Source organism: Centroberyx affinis, unplaced genomic scaffold (assembly GCF_046629955.1).
Source record: "Centroberyx affinis isolate AG114_WGS23_722 - 3 ecotype Tasmania unplaced genomic scaffold, CSIRO-AGI_Caff_v1 ptg001235l_1, whole genome shotgun sequence".
NCBI classification, from domain to species: domain Eukaryota; kingdom Metazoa; phylum Chordata; class Actinopteri; order Beryciformes; family Berycidae; genus Centroberyx; species Centroberyx affinis.
The window spans coordinates 268,791-284,564 of NW_027279748.1; the positions used below are offsets into that span (position 1 = coordinate 268,791).

Below are 15,774 nucleotides of genomic sequence, written 5' to 3' on the forward strand. Positions count from 1 at the left end.
TTTATGCGGGTCTGAAAAAAAACATGATCTCTATCTGAACTAAGCCAAGCCTGCCCCAAATGCCCTACATAGCTCAGAGAGGACTGGAGCCATCAGTTGTGATTTTATTTTGTTTTTTGGCATTTTCCTCCCAGTGTCTCTGTGGTCTCAGTGCTGAGCTGCTATGCTGGTGGAATGGGCCTGCGAGTGAATGATAGTTTCTGGTGTACTTCTCACCACCAGGCCTTTTGGACCACTGTGTTGTTGCTCTCAGATGAAGTGTTCAGTCTGTAGAACATGGCACAGGCATGAGAGAGGTGGTGGGAGGGAGAGAGATAAAGAGAGAGTTTGAAAACTGAGTTTGGGACATAGAGAGAGACAGAGCTTAATTGGATCTGGCCCGGTTACAGCTCAGATGAAGGGGTTCTGGGAGGCCAGAGCAGGGCAGATATGGGGCTCCACAGAGCCTGACAGAGGAGCCTCATACTTTTGGTAGTGGACTAACTTCCCTATATGGTTCCAAAGTCGGTTTGTGCCTGTTTTGAGCCCGTATTATATGATTCCTTAAGCCTGAAGAACATGTCCAAAGCCCTGCGTTCTTTCATATATACAGTGAAAACTGCAAGCTGGGTAGCTTGGCAGCTTTTACTTTGTTGTTGGACAAATATTGGAAATCCATTAAAATGCTGTGCATGTTAGCTTTTTCTTCCTCCTGCGGTCTTCCTGAAACAATGAACTGTTCCTGAGCTGCACTCAAAAATGCATCTTTTCCATTGTAAGCAATTGGGAAGTCAGAAAAAAACAAGTGTAGACCCTGTCTTAAAGAGAGCACAGAGAAACTATGTCTCTAGAACCTCTATCTCCATCCCACTGTCAGTTAATATCTCTCTCCCCCTCTCCTCTCTTTTCTGTGTTTTCTGGATGCCAGAAAGCTGCAGAAGGTCTCAGTCTGTCAGTCAAAGCAGATGATGATGTTGCCTCTTTTCAAGGTCAGATAGGGTTGCAAAGGCAGTTGGCTTGGACAGAAAAAAAAACAATGCCTTTACTTTTTCTGTGGCCTGACTTGCTAGCTAGCCCGACAGAGAGGCAATAGCCCCCAGAGCATGCCTGGACGCAGACTGCAGCTGATCACTGGGCAACTAATGTGGAAACTATTTAGTTAGAGAGAGAGGGGGAAGGATTCATTCTCCATAAACGGAGGTTTGGGGAGATGCCTGTAACAGCAAGCGAGTGTTTAAGGACAAAGCTTTACAGGCTTTTACAGTCTCACTCTGTCCCCAATAATCAGTCCATTCAGTCATTCCAACATCGTAGGACAGTGGCCGACTACTGCCTAGTATGTTTTCTGTGCTGCGCATGCCTTTTGTGTTTAGATAGCAAACATTAGATTGTTCTACTGAGTGTTACACTGAGTGTTACACTGAGTCAATCAGTGTGCTAATCCTTTCATATTCCCGACTGATTTAGCAATATGCCCAGCTAACAATACAATTCAATGGGAAACTGGGTTCACAATATAGCTAGATAGATAGATAGATAGATAGATTGATTGAAAGGTATTTTATTTATGGAGGGAAATTGAATTGTCACAGCAGCAACATACATTGGAGACACAATACCTAACATAACAAAAGGCTATAACAGAGCGAATAAATGAAATAAATGATATGAGTTTTTTAGGTATTTTCAGGCTATAACCTTAATTTGTGATGCTTCAGCTTGCGTCAAACGGTTACTTGAGTGTTACAATATATTTGTATATAAACTGACAGTATGCTGTAGAACATTGCTGGGCTCACAGTACCTGTCACTGCAGGTCAGGTGGACTGGAGACTCCAACTTTCCCATAGGCGTTTGTTTGTAGTGTGTTTGATGTAGTATGGTTGATGTAGGCTATGTATATACAGTATGTATATGATGTAGTATGGTATATAGAATCTAGCAGTGTAGTATGGTATATGACATGTATATGATATGGTATGTAAACCCCTTTGAGACATACCTGTGAGGCTTGTTAGGCCTTATAAATAAACTTGACTTGACTTGCAGTGCTAAGCTGTTAATGGAGTAACGCAGTAGCCTCTACAAGACATTACTATAGTATTTAATCCTTCATTTGGCAGACTGGCTCACCTATACTTAACCTGCTGACTACCAAGTGCTCCATAACACAGTGGGTTCCCATGCATCTTGGAAACCTAGAAACTGAAAAGCCTACTTATGTGGCATTGAAAACATATGGAAAAATTGGAAAAAACTAATACATACACAAATACGTATACATTTTGTTTGGTCTTAGAAACTCAGAAGTGTTACAGGTCCCTCTATCAGAAGTCTGGAAGAGTCAGTTTAGAGTTTCACAGTGTATGCTAACACAACAACGTACAAAGACAATCAGGATCAGAGACAGGATCTCACATATAGCGTGAAGATGACACCCTGAAATTAGCATTTTGAAGCTAGTTTTCTAAATCTCTTCTAAGTGGAGCATTCCTGTGGTCCTTGTTAGAGCAGCCTGCATATACAATGTGCTACCACTTCATAATACCTTAGTTTTTTCCTGAAATGGCATACAAATACACACAAATCAAAATAATAAGAGACTGAAATTGAGTAGACCTGTATTCTTGTGCAGGAAATGTCTTTGTAATGGTTTCCTAAAAGGAGAAGAAAGCCTGAACATCAAGCATGGCTGACACAGTGACTGCTGTTGCTAGGCTGTACTGCCTGTTTATGAATGGAGTGATTTTATGATTCATGCATATACAATTTAAAACAGGGTTCTCTGTGTATGTGTGGTGGATGGACGCTTCTCCACGCAGTTGTCTTTCTCCGGAGCAATCTCCCTCTAAATGTTCCATTCATCTGAGAGCGTGTCAAGTCAGCAGCTCTAGTTTCAGCTGCTAAATCGACTCGAAACAAGTCTGTATAAGCCTGATGATTGGATAATTGCGGAGGCGTGTCGCTGCTGAAGAAGCATCAGTTGTCCAAAAGAAAAGATTAGAGAGAGGAGTGGCATGTTTGTCAGAAGCATATTGCAGGCATTATTACAGGGGTTGTAGATAATCTGCAGTCTCTAGGCAAGATTAGACTTAGTCTTGTATTTGTCTGTGTGTGTTTGGGAGTGTCTCCACATGCACAATACTGCTTGACACATGAAGTGTTGCCTGTACTGTGCCATGTGGTGGCCACGCCCACTTCAAGGTTTATGTTGCTGCAGTATCCCATGAGCACTTGTGGGATCTAAACCCTTTGAGTCTTTGTGTCTTTTTAGTTAAGTATATTTATAGTTTTTTTTTTATATTTTAGGCATTTAGCTACTTATCCAAATGTAAAGTCAGTGCAACAGCAAAATAATTCCCAATATTTGATACAACCAACAACAAGGAGTGCAAGAGTCAGCTTGTTGTAACAAAATGTTCCTATGACCCTAGACTGATCATGTATGATAGAAACCTGGAAAATAAATAACATCTAAGGAGAGAGGTACAAAGGATCGCTTTCTTGGTCGGTGTCTGTCTTCTAAATGGGCCATGTCTCTGTATGCCAACACCACCTGCACAACCTTGTCTTTGCTGCCACGCAGAGCCCAGGCTATCTCTCACCCACGTTCAGTTTCATGCTTTGATTGAACAGAATATGATTAGGCCATTCACAGAATCTTAATTACTTAGCCTCAGAAAAGGTTGTGCGTTAAAAAAAGACTCTATAACATATGCCATTTGATTGACGCTTTTATTCAAAGCACTTTACAGTACCAGAGGTGCATAGATTTTTAGCATCAGTTGCCCCAGTGGGAATTAACCCTGACAGATTTAGTGCTATACTCAAACTAGCTACAGGACCTCAACATAAAAAACAAAAAACAACATGTGATGAAGTACCTCACTCCTCTTCCCAGCCCCCTTTTTCACACATTTCCTTCTCCAGAAACAGGTTAGGGCCTTGTCAGTCACCATCCATCACCATCACCTCTCCCCATTTTTGCTCTCTGCCGTTCGCTGTGCGGCGCTGAACCTGGGAGCTGACAGAGCTGGTTCACTGACTAAATCAATGAAGGCCGGCCGGACCGGTCTCCGGGCTGACGAGCCTTGAAGCGATCGCTCAGACAACCCGGTGCCAACCTGTGATGCTGCTCAGCCGCGTCTGGGCTGAGTGGTGGATATGGCAGACCGCAGGCGAGGCATTTACTGGAGCCATTCTGCTGTAGGCTTTGCCTCAAAGACTCTGTCCTTCTTTGTGTGAATGCACAACACCTAGCATTTTTTACTACACATGCTTATATGTAATGTTTGTTTTTGTTCTTACCTTTTTAATCTAATGTAGTTTGCTTTTGTTTATATATTTTAACCACTCCTCTTTCAAATGCGTTTCTCAGTTTTGTAGATAAATGGAAAGTAAATTAAGTTTGTTATTGATATTATTAAGGCAGCGTTGTGGCGTAGTTAGTTGGGAGACTGTCCTTCAGCCCCACAGTCTGGGTTCAAACAGCAAGCATCTGCTCTGCTGAAGTGTGCTTGAGCAAGATACTGAATCCTCAGCTCCAGCAGGGCTGCTATTCTGCAGCAGACCCTGCGCTCTGACCCCCTTATTTTTTTGGGGCAGGCTGAGCATTAGGCCAGATAATGAGTTTTCATTGTATTAACACTCTAGGATTGGGGGCAGTTTACTAGCTGCGGGGTCCATAGCAGCTGAATGAATGTAAACACTACTGTGGGGTATTATATGCGGTTATGCATGTTTCATGAAGCATATAAAAAATGCTGAAAATTGTAATCTGATAGTCTGAATGTTTCAATATTCTTTCCTCCTGCTGTTCCTGCCCGCCAAGTAAAGTCATTCACATCCAATCTGCCTGCTCACTCCCCTCTCTGCCTCAGTACCAGATCCGTGTTGAGTCTCTCTTTCTTTCAGATCCAGAGACGCCCTAAGAAACTGTCGCCTGCCTCCCCTAGACTGTGCCAGGCCCCTCCTGGGGTTTCTGTCAGCCCGGCTCTAAGTGTTTGTAAAATGCGTCTAAGCCGGTGTTTCTCAAACTCAAGGCGGGGGACTGGTGCTGGTCCTCGGGGAGTCACTTGAGTGGTCCCTGGGTTTATTTTCTGGTATAGGAAAGGGCTAGTCTCTGCTGTTTGTTTCCTGTTTAAATGGCCGTTTGTTTTTATGTAGGCTAAGTGGTCTCTGTAGATAGTAATGCTGTCACTGTTCATTTCCCTGGACAAAAAAACAGTTGTTTCCTGGTTTCTGAGACCAAAAGGTTTGAGAAACACAGGTATTTGCGCTATTGTGCCCCATGACACTGAGCAGAATATTCAAACTCCGCCTCATATTATACAGGAAGTGTGGTGCTGCATAGGGGGCAGTCCTAACGCAGGAACCCAGGCCCTGTCTTCCTTCAATTTATGAAATCTCAGATCTCAAATAGTAGGGATGGACCTCACTTATGTACTTGCATGCAGGCTCCTGTCTCATTGAACCATGAGGGATGCTTTGAGGGCCATGAGGATGGATAGATGTGGTAGAAAGAGAATGCTTTGTTGTGACAGGCTGTCGCAGTAGCGTGTGTGTGTGTGCGGGGGGGGGGGGGGGGGATTTATGAGTTGGGAGCGTGGACCAGCTGACATCACCAACGACTGGGAAGATGATTGGTGGGAGGATACTGAAACACTGATTTAGTTAAATGCTCACTGGTGCAGCTAACTGGCATCACAAATGACAATGTCTTGCACATGGCCTATTTAAGGCAGTGTAGCCACTTCCCTCTTGTGAGATTTTGAGTTCTTATGTTGGGTAACTGGAGTCTCCGTAGACAAGACTGCTAAATGAGAGATGGCTACCTGAGACAAGTAGGAGTGATCTGGCTGTTGTCCAATACAGCCTCAAAGCACATTTGACTCTGAAAGCTTTACTTCATCAAGTGTTCACTCCAGCCTCTTTCTCTCCGTCTGTCTTTCTCTACTTCTCTTTCTCTTTTTGTCTTGTGCAAAAGATACATGTATTAATGTATCAGCTTGTAGGGGCAAACCATGTAGACACTTGTGCTATTGTGAGTCTGGCTCTTAAGTTGCTGGCTATCATCTTCTTTCTCTCTCTGTCTTTTTTTGTGTTTGTCTCTCTCTCTCTCTCTCTCTCTCTCCCTCTCCCTATGGGCCTATTTGATCAATAACATTTCTTTTTCACTTACTGAATCAGGTCATCCTGGAGGTGGTGATGAAGTGTGTGTGTGTATGTGTGTCTGTGTGTGTGTGTGCCATCAAGTCAGTTTGAATGACAGTGGCAAAACCAGTAGACAAGGCTCTCTAACCTTTGTCCAAAGCCTGCACTAATACGAAGGGTTTAATCGACCTTGGACAGCCGAACAAACACACACACACACACACACACACACTCCTCTGCTGCTGCCTGGTTGATACTCTACTCTGCAATACGATGCAGAGCAAACAGTATTTTTCCCCCCTCTTCTTGGAAAACTGATGGCCTGGCAAAGTTAGTTTAAATCTTGGGAAGTGCCGTATTCGCCACATCTTCTGTGTGTGTGTGTGTACACACATACAGCATATATATTCCAGGTAAGCGTTCAGGTTCATTCCCCGACAGAACGGGTTATTTCAGCCCAGTGGAGGACTTTGCACCTCTGGCACAGGCCCATGTTAAACGTTAATCCTAAAACATGCTAGTGTTTTGGCCCTGGGGAGAGCAGAGATTTGTCCAGAGCTCAGTGAAAAAGCTGCACCACACAGAGCGCTGCTGTACGGGTGAAGGAAAGCCTTCAAGATGACACAGGGCCTCCGTGTTCTGCCCCTGCTACAGCACTGGGTGGATGTACTCAGTGTAAACAGATGTAAAAGACACGTGTTTGTGTGTGTGTGTGTGTGTGTGCGCAACGGTTGAGTGGGGCCACCTATGGGTGTCTGGGTGTGTGATGGAGGTTGGTTTTGGTGGGTGTAGTGTATGTTATGGGTGAAGGGGATACTCAGGCTTTTTGGGTAGGGGTGCTGCTGCTGTGTGTGTGTTTGTGTGTGGTGTGTTAGGGAGCACATGGTTTTAGTCTGGGATTAAAGTGTAGACTAAGGCCTTTGTGTGACATTTGCTGCACTCTGATTATGGCCAAAATCAGGTTAGGTTGCAAAATTCAATGTAGGTCTGCACAGCATTCTTGCTCCACCATTTTTTATGCTATTTGTCGACCAACTTGGTCTTCATCAGGTTGGTCTTGGTCGCATCTGGCAAAGGCCATCTCCGTCAAGACATTGTCAGAATAAGGTCAGTAAGCACAACCTGATCAACACACCTAGATTTCTACTCAATCGTTCGATTTATGTGGCCATGAAAACGCATTACCTAGTTTCATTCAGTTTTCTAAAAAGTGAGCATGTGTCAAAAAGGCCAGAGGAAGTTGCAACAGCGGTGTGTTTGTTTGACAAACAACGGCAAGTTATCGTCATGTAAATACATTGTCGTGTTGCCATGTGCATGAGTGCATCATGTTGTCTACTGCTTTCAGCGAACACTGAGAAAAATACAGCATGCATCAAGGTGTTCTTGAAGTGCATCAACACAATCTGACAAAATGTTCTGGCATTTTTCGTCTGATATCGACATGACTACAGGCCGGATCTTATTGCGCCATCACCTCCTTCTCTGAGTAAACTAACCTGTCCATTAAATAAATCTGTGTAGACTCAGGTTATTGGTGGAAATCATGTTACTTCAACCATATGAAATCCTTTAATCAAGCAATCACCTAAGGCTGATTATTCATATAAACTCATTGATCCCTTTCGAAATGTTAAATCCTATGAAGTTATTGCATTGCACTGCCTGAGATTGTTGAAAGACTTTTTTATACACAGCCATGTACTAGTGCCAGTTACCATTTTTCAAAGTAATTCTTAATTTAGATACTGGAACATGACCAATAAAACATTTCTTTCATCCATCTCATGCAATGCACTTTCATGTCATAGAATTACATTTTCCTCTTGATCTTGGCAACTCATAACTCAAAAACAAGGAAAAAAAAAATCGAAGAAACATGTCTAATCTTGTAGAATGGCAACCTTCAAGCGAATTGTGGGTGGAATTCCCCTTTATAAAACTGTAGTGTGATGTTAGATGTGTGTGAAGGGAATGTGCAGTGAGCCTCCCTGCCTGTGGTGGGTGTGTGTGCTGTGAGTGCAGGTCCACTGGAGCAGAGGTGTGTGAAGTATAGCGCTATATACTGTATATGTATGTGTGTGTGTGTGTGTGTGTCTGTGTACGTCCAACGACAGCGGAGCCAGCTTGGCAACAGGGCTGCGCCATGATGGAAATGACGCAGGGGGGATAGAGAGGAAGAGGCAGGGAGGGGAGGGGCTGAGAGGAGGAGGAGGAAGAGGAGGAGGAGGAGGAGGAGGAGGATGGACCGAGACAGCGTAATGATAAACCTGCTGCTTGAAGCTGGAAAGCCACTGCTAAGGCACTCATCTCCTGGATGCCTGCCAGCTGCTCTCTTTCTGTCTGCCTCTCCTGCTCTGTCTCTTTCTCTTTGTCTTTCTTTGTCCCTTTCTTTTTATCTCTCGTTTGATTTTCACTCTCGTTCGTTCGTTCGTTCGTTCGCCTCCTGGACGCCTGCCAGCTGGCCCCTTTTCTCCGTTTGTCATTTTCTCTGTCTGCATCTCTCATTCTTCCTCTGTCTTTCTCTCCATGCTCCCTCGCTTTTTTCTTTCTCTCCGTTTCTGCTATCTGTCTCTCTCTTGCTTGTTACTCAGTCTTTTTCATTCATTCACTCACGCACGTACTGTACACTGCTTCTCCTCCCCTCTCCCTCTCCCCCTCCCTCTCTCTCTCCCTGCCCTATTTTTAACCCTGTCAAACCACCCACCTCCTTTCCTATACTCTTTCTTTCTTTCTTGCTTTCTTGCTTTCTTGCTTTCTTGCTTTCTTTCTTTCTTGCTTTCTTTCTTTCTTGCTTTCTTTCTTTCTCACTGAATGCAGTCTATAGGAGAACTACCTCTCTGCCTTTCTGGCATATAGAAAGAGTGTATTATGTTGATGATGACCCATTTGCGGGCCACGATCACCATCTCTACTACCATTGCCATCAGCAGCAGCCGTAAATCCCCATATCCTGATGATCTCTCCCCCCCATCACCACCACCATGCCAGCGTTGTCTCTAGTAGAAATCTACCAGTGATGGGACCCTCTGCGGCCCCAGCCCCAGATTCATAATCTGCTCCCTTATTTAATCTGCTCAATTTCAGGATTTTTTTTTTTTCTGAGTTAATCTAGCGGTCTGTCTCAATCCCCCCACGTCGTCAAGCCTCCACATGTCATTTAATGCATGTGACATATAGTCTGAGTTAAGATGCTTGTTTTTTTTGTTTCATTTAATTTCATAATAAATCAACGTTTTGGATAATTTTCCACAAAGAGCTGGTATTCGTTTCCCAGTGTTATGTGGCGCAGGAGGCTGGGCTTTTTCCCCTTTTGGTCCTTCCAAACGCTTTTGAAGAGGAAATTGAATTCGAAATTCTATTCCACCGTAATCGGTCGGCAATTAATGAACAAAACTGTCTGGCCGGTGTGTCTGCCAGATAGAGAGAGGAGATAGACCACTGAGGCTGTTAAGGGTGGGCCAGCCTGGCTCTCCCTGGTCCCCACTCATTACAGCCTACTGAGAGATGAATGAGGGGAAGATTAGTCATATCAGCATATCAGTGCTACACTGAGGCCATAACAGACAAAGCAGTGTGATATCCTGAGGTGACTGATGAGAGAATATGAGTCAGTCTGTAGAAAGCGGGATAGACCCCTAAAGCCCTCTAAGGCACTTGTTGTACTGGATGTGTGAGTGATGGGAGTGTGTCTGTGTGTGTGTTTGTCTGTTTCAGTGTGCTCCTTACATAGGCAACATGCATGGAAATACACAGCTGATCCAGCTGTGGAGAGAAGTGCGTGTGTGTATATGTGTGTGTTATCTCAAAATCCAAACAGCACTCGGTGACTCAGGCAGAAGATGCCACTGAATCCCTTCGAACTGCATCTATCAAATTTATTTTACTGTAGTTTTTGCACCTTAATATTTTTACTATTTAAAGACAAAGATAAAAAGATAATCATATGCAGTATTTATTTATACAATGTGCTAGCATGCAAGAGCTGGGGGAATTGCATGGCAGCAAAATATGACTTTTGGGAAACATTTCATGTAGTTTGTTTTCCCCCTCTTCAAAATAATCACTGGCTACTGGATGGGGGAGAAACAATCTAAAACAAATGCTTGTATAATTATTGCATTTGAAACAATTGAAGTGCCATTTTATGTTACTTGAGCTTTTTTTTTTTATTGTACTATGGTATTGTTTTTGAAGCGAAACCTTGATACCATGATACTGTGACGGCACTCGGACAGAGTTGACTTTGTGTGTGCGGCACTTTGTTTTACCGTCTTTGAACTTCACAGCACCACTCTGAGGGCGCGTTCACACCAAGCATGTCCGGGGCACTTAATGAATCAAATACAAAAAAAAAAAGTATACTTTTCCACTATGGCTTGGACCAAACAAAACCCGTAGGTGTCATCACAGCCTTAGGTGTAAAGCATAGTAATGTGCATGTTATCTTCATGAATCACAAGTCGCCCCTTCGTTCCCCCCCGTCCTCCAGCTCCCTTCAGGGGGTGTTGAAGGCCACGTTATAGCTGTGAGAATAGAAACCTTTGTAGGATGGTTGCCTCAGATGTGTCCTTTTTTTGTGTGTGTGTGTGTGTGTGTCCCTGTAGAGAACCTACAGGCATTGATCAGCTGAGCGTCAGTGTGAGTGTCGTGTTCTCGTCTGAAACACAGGGTCCTGTGTGTGTGTGTGTGTCTCAGCTAAAAGACCATATCACTCCAACATCACACCATCTCTTTTTTTCATTGTGAAAAGGCATTGACTCCCCCCATCCCAGAATGATCACAATTTCAAAGTTACATTATGTTCCTCAGAGATACACACACATATGCATGCAGACACACATACTCTCTCTCACACACACACACGCACAGACCATCCTGATGGCCTTGTAAGTAAATATTGCTGACAAAAACCCTGTACTTCCAAACAACACACGCTCTCTCTCTCTCTCTCTGTCTCTCTCTCGCTCTCTCTCTCTCCGTCTCTCTCTCCCTCCCTCTCCCTCTGTCTGTCCTTGTGTTGAACTCTCTTACCCCTTAGCTAGCAGCTAGCAGTGTGCTGTGTCATTCTGATGGTAAATCCTTCTCATCTCGAACATGACTTATACAACTTATAGAACACACTATTAATTGCAAGATAAAATACCACAGATAACATGGCCCGTTGCTCTCAGATAACGATATTGGCTCGGACAACAAACAAAAGCGAGAGCCCTTGGTTAGCTACATGACAGTATTTCCTGTGTATTGATGGGGAAAAACACAACAATACTTTTATCATCATAAAGTATCACAATGAGAACTTTTGTTTTCGACTGCAACCTGCACAAGTACCAAAACTGAGACTGGGGACAGACATGGAATCAAAACTGAATTACCCCCAATAACCTCTGCTATAAATCATTATTTGGGGGAAACGGCTATATCCTCATAACCTAATCTTCCTAGCTGTGTCTCTCGGTCCACCAAAACGCCTCCAAGCACTTGGAAAACCTCTTCCTACCAGCCCCCGGTCTGTTGTTTGAACAACCTGTCAGTCAGCCTCGTCTTTGATGTTGATTCTGTTGTCACTGCCTCTCCTCTGGTGTTGCCTAGTATAACACAATAGCTCCCTTGTGTCGCAACCAGGCACGTGTCATTGTCCTCCTGGCCAGGGCCTTTGTGGCAGAAAACACCGCAGCCTCTCCTTAAGTAACTGGATTACATCATCAGCAGCGCAGCACCCACTCCTGCCCTGCCCTGCCCTGCCAGGGGCGACACTGGTTTGTCCTCTCTCTGAGCGCTCAAGTAGACAGTCGGCTCTCAACACAAGACTGAGTAGTCCGCCTCCAGGCCCTGCTTGTTAACAACTAGACAGGACTGAAATAGTTGATTGTGGCCCAGCATGCAAATGCCTTCATTCCTGTGAGGCTTGAAACCGGTACCGGTAGTTTTCTGATGAAGGAAGCAAGCATATAGGATGAGGGCAATAATTCTCCTTAACATGATGGCAGTGCTGTGGGAGGCAAGGTGGCCTTGTTAGAAAGACCATGCTATAAGGCAAATAAGGCTCTTCTCTCAGTACTTACTTCCTGACTTTTCAAAGGGAGACCATTTGCAGTAAAGCCGCCAAACTTTGGATGACTTGCCACTATTCATAAGATCGGTCTCAACTTTTAAGTCCCTTTTAAAAACATTTCTCTCTAAACGTTCTTTTGCTTGATTTTATAGATTTTATGTTATTATTTTTCCTCTTTTGTTGTTAAAGTTCTTATTGCTTTTACTGTTGAATTAAAACTTTATTGTCCCACTAAGGGAAATTAGGTTGTCTGCCATTGTATTACCACTGTACCGTCTTTGTAAAAGCACTTTGTAAATTGTTCTCAAAAAGTTATCATTATTATTATCATTTTAAAGCCTAGGTCAGACTACCACAGTGGTTTTCAATCCTAGTCCTCAGGGCCGACACCCCAGCTGGTTTTCATTCCAGCCATCTAATCAGGACAGATTTACACCTGGGTTGCCAGGTGAATACAGTTAACTACATGGTAGGATAGAAAACCAGCAGTACTCTGGGTCCGAATTTGTTAAATGTTAAAATCGTCTAGTGTGACCTAGGAAAGCCAGAGTTTCAGTCTCTGTGACAGTCAATGTGGCCATCCCTGTTGAAGTGTCCTTGAGCAAGACACTGAACACTCATGTACTAAATACATGCATGTGCATCTCAGAGGAGTGTGTGATGAGGCAAATTCCGAATTGCACTGGCTGTAATCCGGCAATTGAAGTGCTTTAAAAAATTCTAAGAAGAGCCTTTTCATCCAGGGAGACGTCCTTTGATCCGCTCTCCCCCCATGTCATTTTCCATGTCAGCCCGCTGGAGCATTAACACCCATATCATGTTATCAGTCGGCTATTTGTTCTGCCCAGTCAGCAGAGCCCAGGAAGGAAGCCACTGAGTGGATTGTACAGCTAATGTGCTCTGTCATGGAGCAAAGTGAGCGTTATAGAAGGGTGCTGTGTCATGGGCAAAAGTGAGTGTTGTACAATACAGAAATGATGCGTCCTGGACTCCTGGGTGAAAGTGCTATGTATTGCTTGCATATTACAGAGAAAGGCACTGTGAGACAGATGAAAGAGTAATTTATTGTATAGTATAGAGAAATGTACTGTGTCAAGGAGGAAATTGAGGACTGTACAATAAACAAATGTGTCATGGCTAAATGTGTAGTGCATTGCATTCATATTTTAGAGACGTGTGCTTTGACATGGTGTTGGTATTGTATTGGTATGGTGCCGCCACAGGACCGTCTTTCAGGTTCTTTCTTAATTTGCATTCATGTGTGTTCTTGTGCCCTCCATGACATGTTTGACATCATATCTAACGGCCAAAGTACGATTACCAAGCAAAAGAAGTGCTGAAGATGGATAAAGATCCCAGAAGTTTACTTGCTGAGGATGCCTCGGGTGACTTGGCCAAAGAGAATGATTTGTAATTGTTTGTGCAACCTCAAGCTCACAGCCCATCTCAAGCTGTACGGAGGCATTCTCTGTTCTCACTTCCTTGGAAGTTCATTCTCTTAAAGACAATTTCAGAAGAAAATTCTCCAGAAGGATACAAGTATCGACTTGCTGCTCTTGGATTTGATAATCACCTTTAGTTTTGGTTAGCATAGCTGCTAGCCTTCTGATGGATGCTGCTGATCAGTAGCTATAGGAAGGCCTTTGTTGCTTTTATGCCTTTAGCTAGAGGTGGAGGGTAACAGGGCGGGCTTGGTGGTCAGAGAGACTGTCCTCGTGACTGAAGGATCACAGGTTTGATCCCCACAATTGCAGGTGTCCACTTCTGTCAAAATGTCTCTGAGCAGGATGGTATGTGCTCCAGCAGTGATTTGCAATGGAAGACTCTCTGCTTTGACCCCAATTATATGTGTTTATATATGTGATTGAAAGATTGTAAACTGACAGTCAAACACACTGGAATTCCTCCCAGAATTTTAGGCTAGGTTACATCCATGTTATTGGTGAGGAGATACAGACACAACTGGCTGCATCTGAAGAAAGCGATGCTGTCTGGCAGAACAAAGAGAAGAGGTTACAGAAGATGTGATGACAAGACAAAAACAGCTTATGACTACTGAGCAGAGCAAATAAAAATGAGTTGTGAATGTGAATAGGGCCTATGTTATTTGGTACCTATTGCATTGTATGATTTATGACATGCAGAGTGTTTTCTGTGTTGGACTTTACAAACTGAATTTCCTCTGTGACAGCAAATAGTATCATATCATATCATAACATATCATAATATATATCACATGGACAGTCCATGAGGAAGGTAGCTCTGAATCTGCAAGGTTTCCACTTCCTGGTATGCTAAATTGCAGGGAGTTTGCCTCCTTGTTTTTTCTCTGTTTTTTACTCAATCATCAGTTGGGATGTGTCAGAATTGGGGCAACATAATTAATTACACAACCAGTTAGCTAAACTAGCAAACTAACTTGTAGGTTATTCCTACAGTCTGCAGAATGCAAGTGCAGAGCAAAGTTCCCTGTTAGGATTAGCCTAACCTCCACATTAGTTTGATGGGGAAGCAGATTGGTATTTAGAGTGGTTATCATAGAGTTATTATCCTATTATCAGTAATAGATACAAGACAGGCTGTTAAACAGGAGATAGCATTACGGTACTGCAGGAGTTACATGAATACCCACACACATGTACATGCATACACACAGACAAGCTCATAACAACTGGTTAATGTCAATGTGGATGGAATTCCAGTCCTTGCTGTCTCAGGCACAGGCACTCTTTGACCTCCATGGACTGACCTTTGACCCTGTGATTCTCAACAGAGGACTATTGACCACCAGTGCATTGATCATGTGCATAAAATATTTACCATGTACTGCCTGGTTTGACTTAATTCAGCCCATGCATTTAATTTTTGTTCAAGGTAGAATTATAGGATTGTTTCTTGTAGAAATTTTGGGCTGGGTTGTAGGCACACCACCATACATTGTATTTTCAAGTGTGCATGTCTTTACGCGTGGCTCATTTAGTAAAATGGCCCAGCCGTCACTAGCTTGTTTTGTGGATGCAAAGGGTCGGGCTAATTTTTGTTTTCAGACCCAGGTTTACTCCAGGGCTCATTCCAGGATCAGTTACAGTAGATTTTTCCATTTGCAACTGTAATAGTGTTTTTTTTTTTTTGTTTTTTTTTTGCGTGAGCTGAGCAATAAGGCCAGCTAGCTGTGGAGGTAATTTTCCAGCTGTGGCGGGTCACTGCAGCTAAATAAATGTAAAGGAAACACTACACTACTAAGTGCTGAAATCCACTAGTTGGTTAGCATTGCAGCCATTTAAGGAGCTTGCTTGTGTCAAAATTGTAACCTTCACAAAGTTTGGAGTGGAAACCCATCTAAAGTCATAAATGTCAAATTAGCTTCAAGATTCTGGACATTACAGTGCCTCAGTGGTACATTTGATGCTAGTTTATCGGTTGGTAGTCCTCCTCTCTGTTGTTATGATGCTGTGATATTATGCTACAGTACTGCAGGACTGAGGTGACAGATGGTATCTACATGTCGATTGAGGAAAGGTTGGGCCTAATTAAAATTCAACCCCTGCTCGCTTCCATTGCAATCAAACGACACAGGTGTATTG

At 43.4% G+C, this 15,774-nt stretch overlaps 1 protein-coding gene across 1 annotated transcript in view; it reads left to right on the forward strand.

The window, feature by feature from the left end:
• clasp1a (cytoplasmic linker associated protein 1a) overlaps positions 1-15,774 on the forward strand; it is a 98,129-nt gene that overhangs the window by 3,523 nt on the left and 78,832 nt on the right. The window lies entirely within an intron of this gene.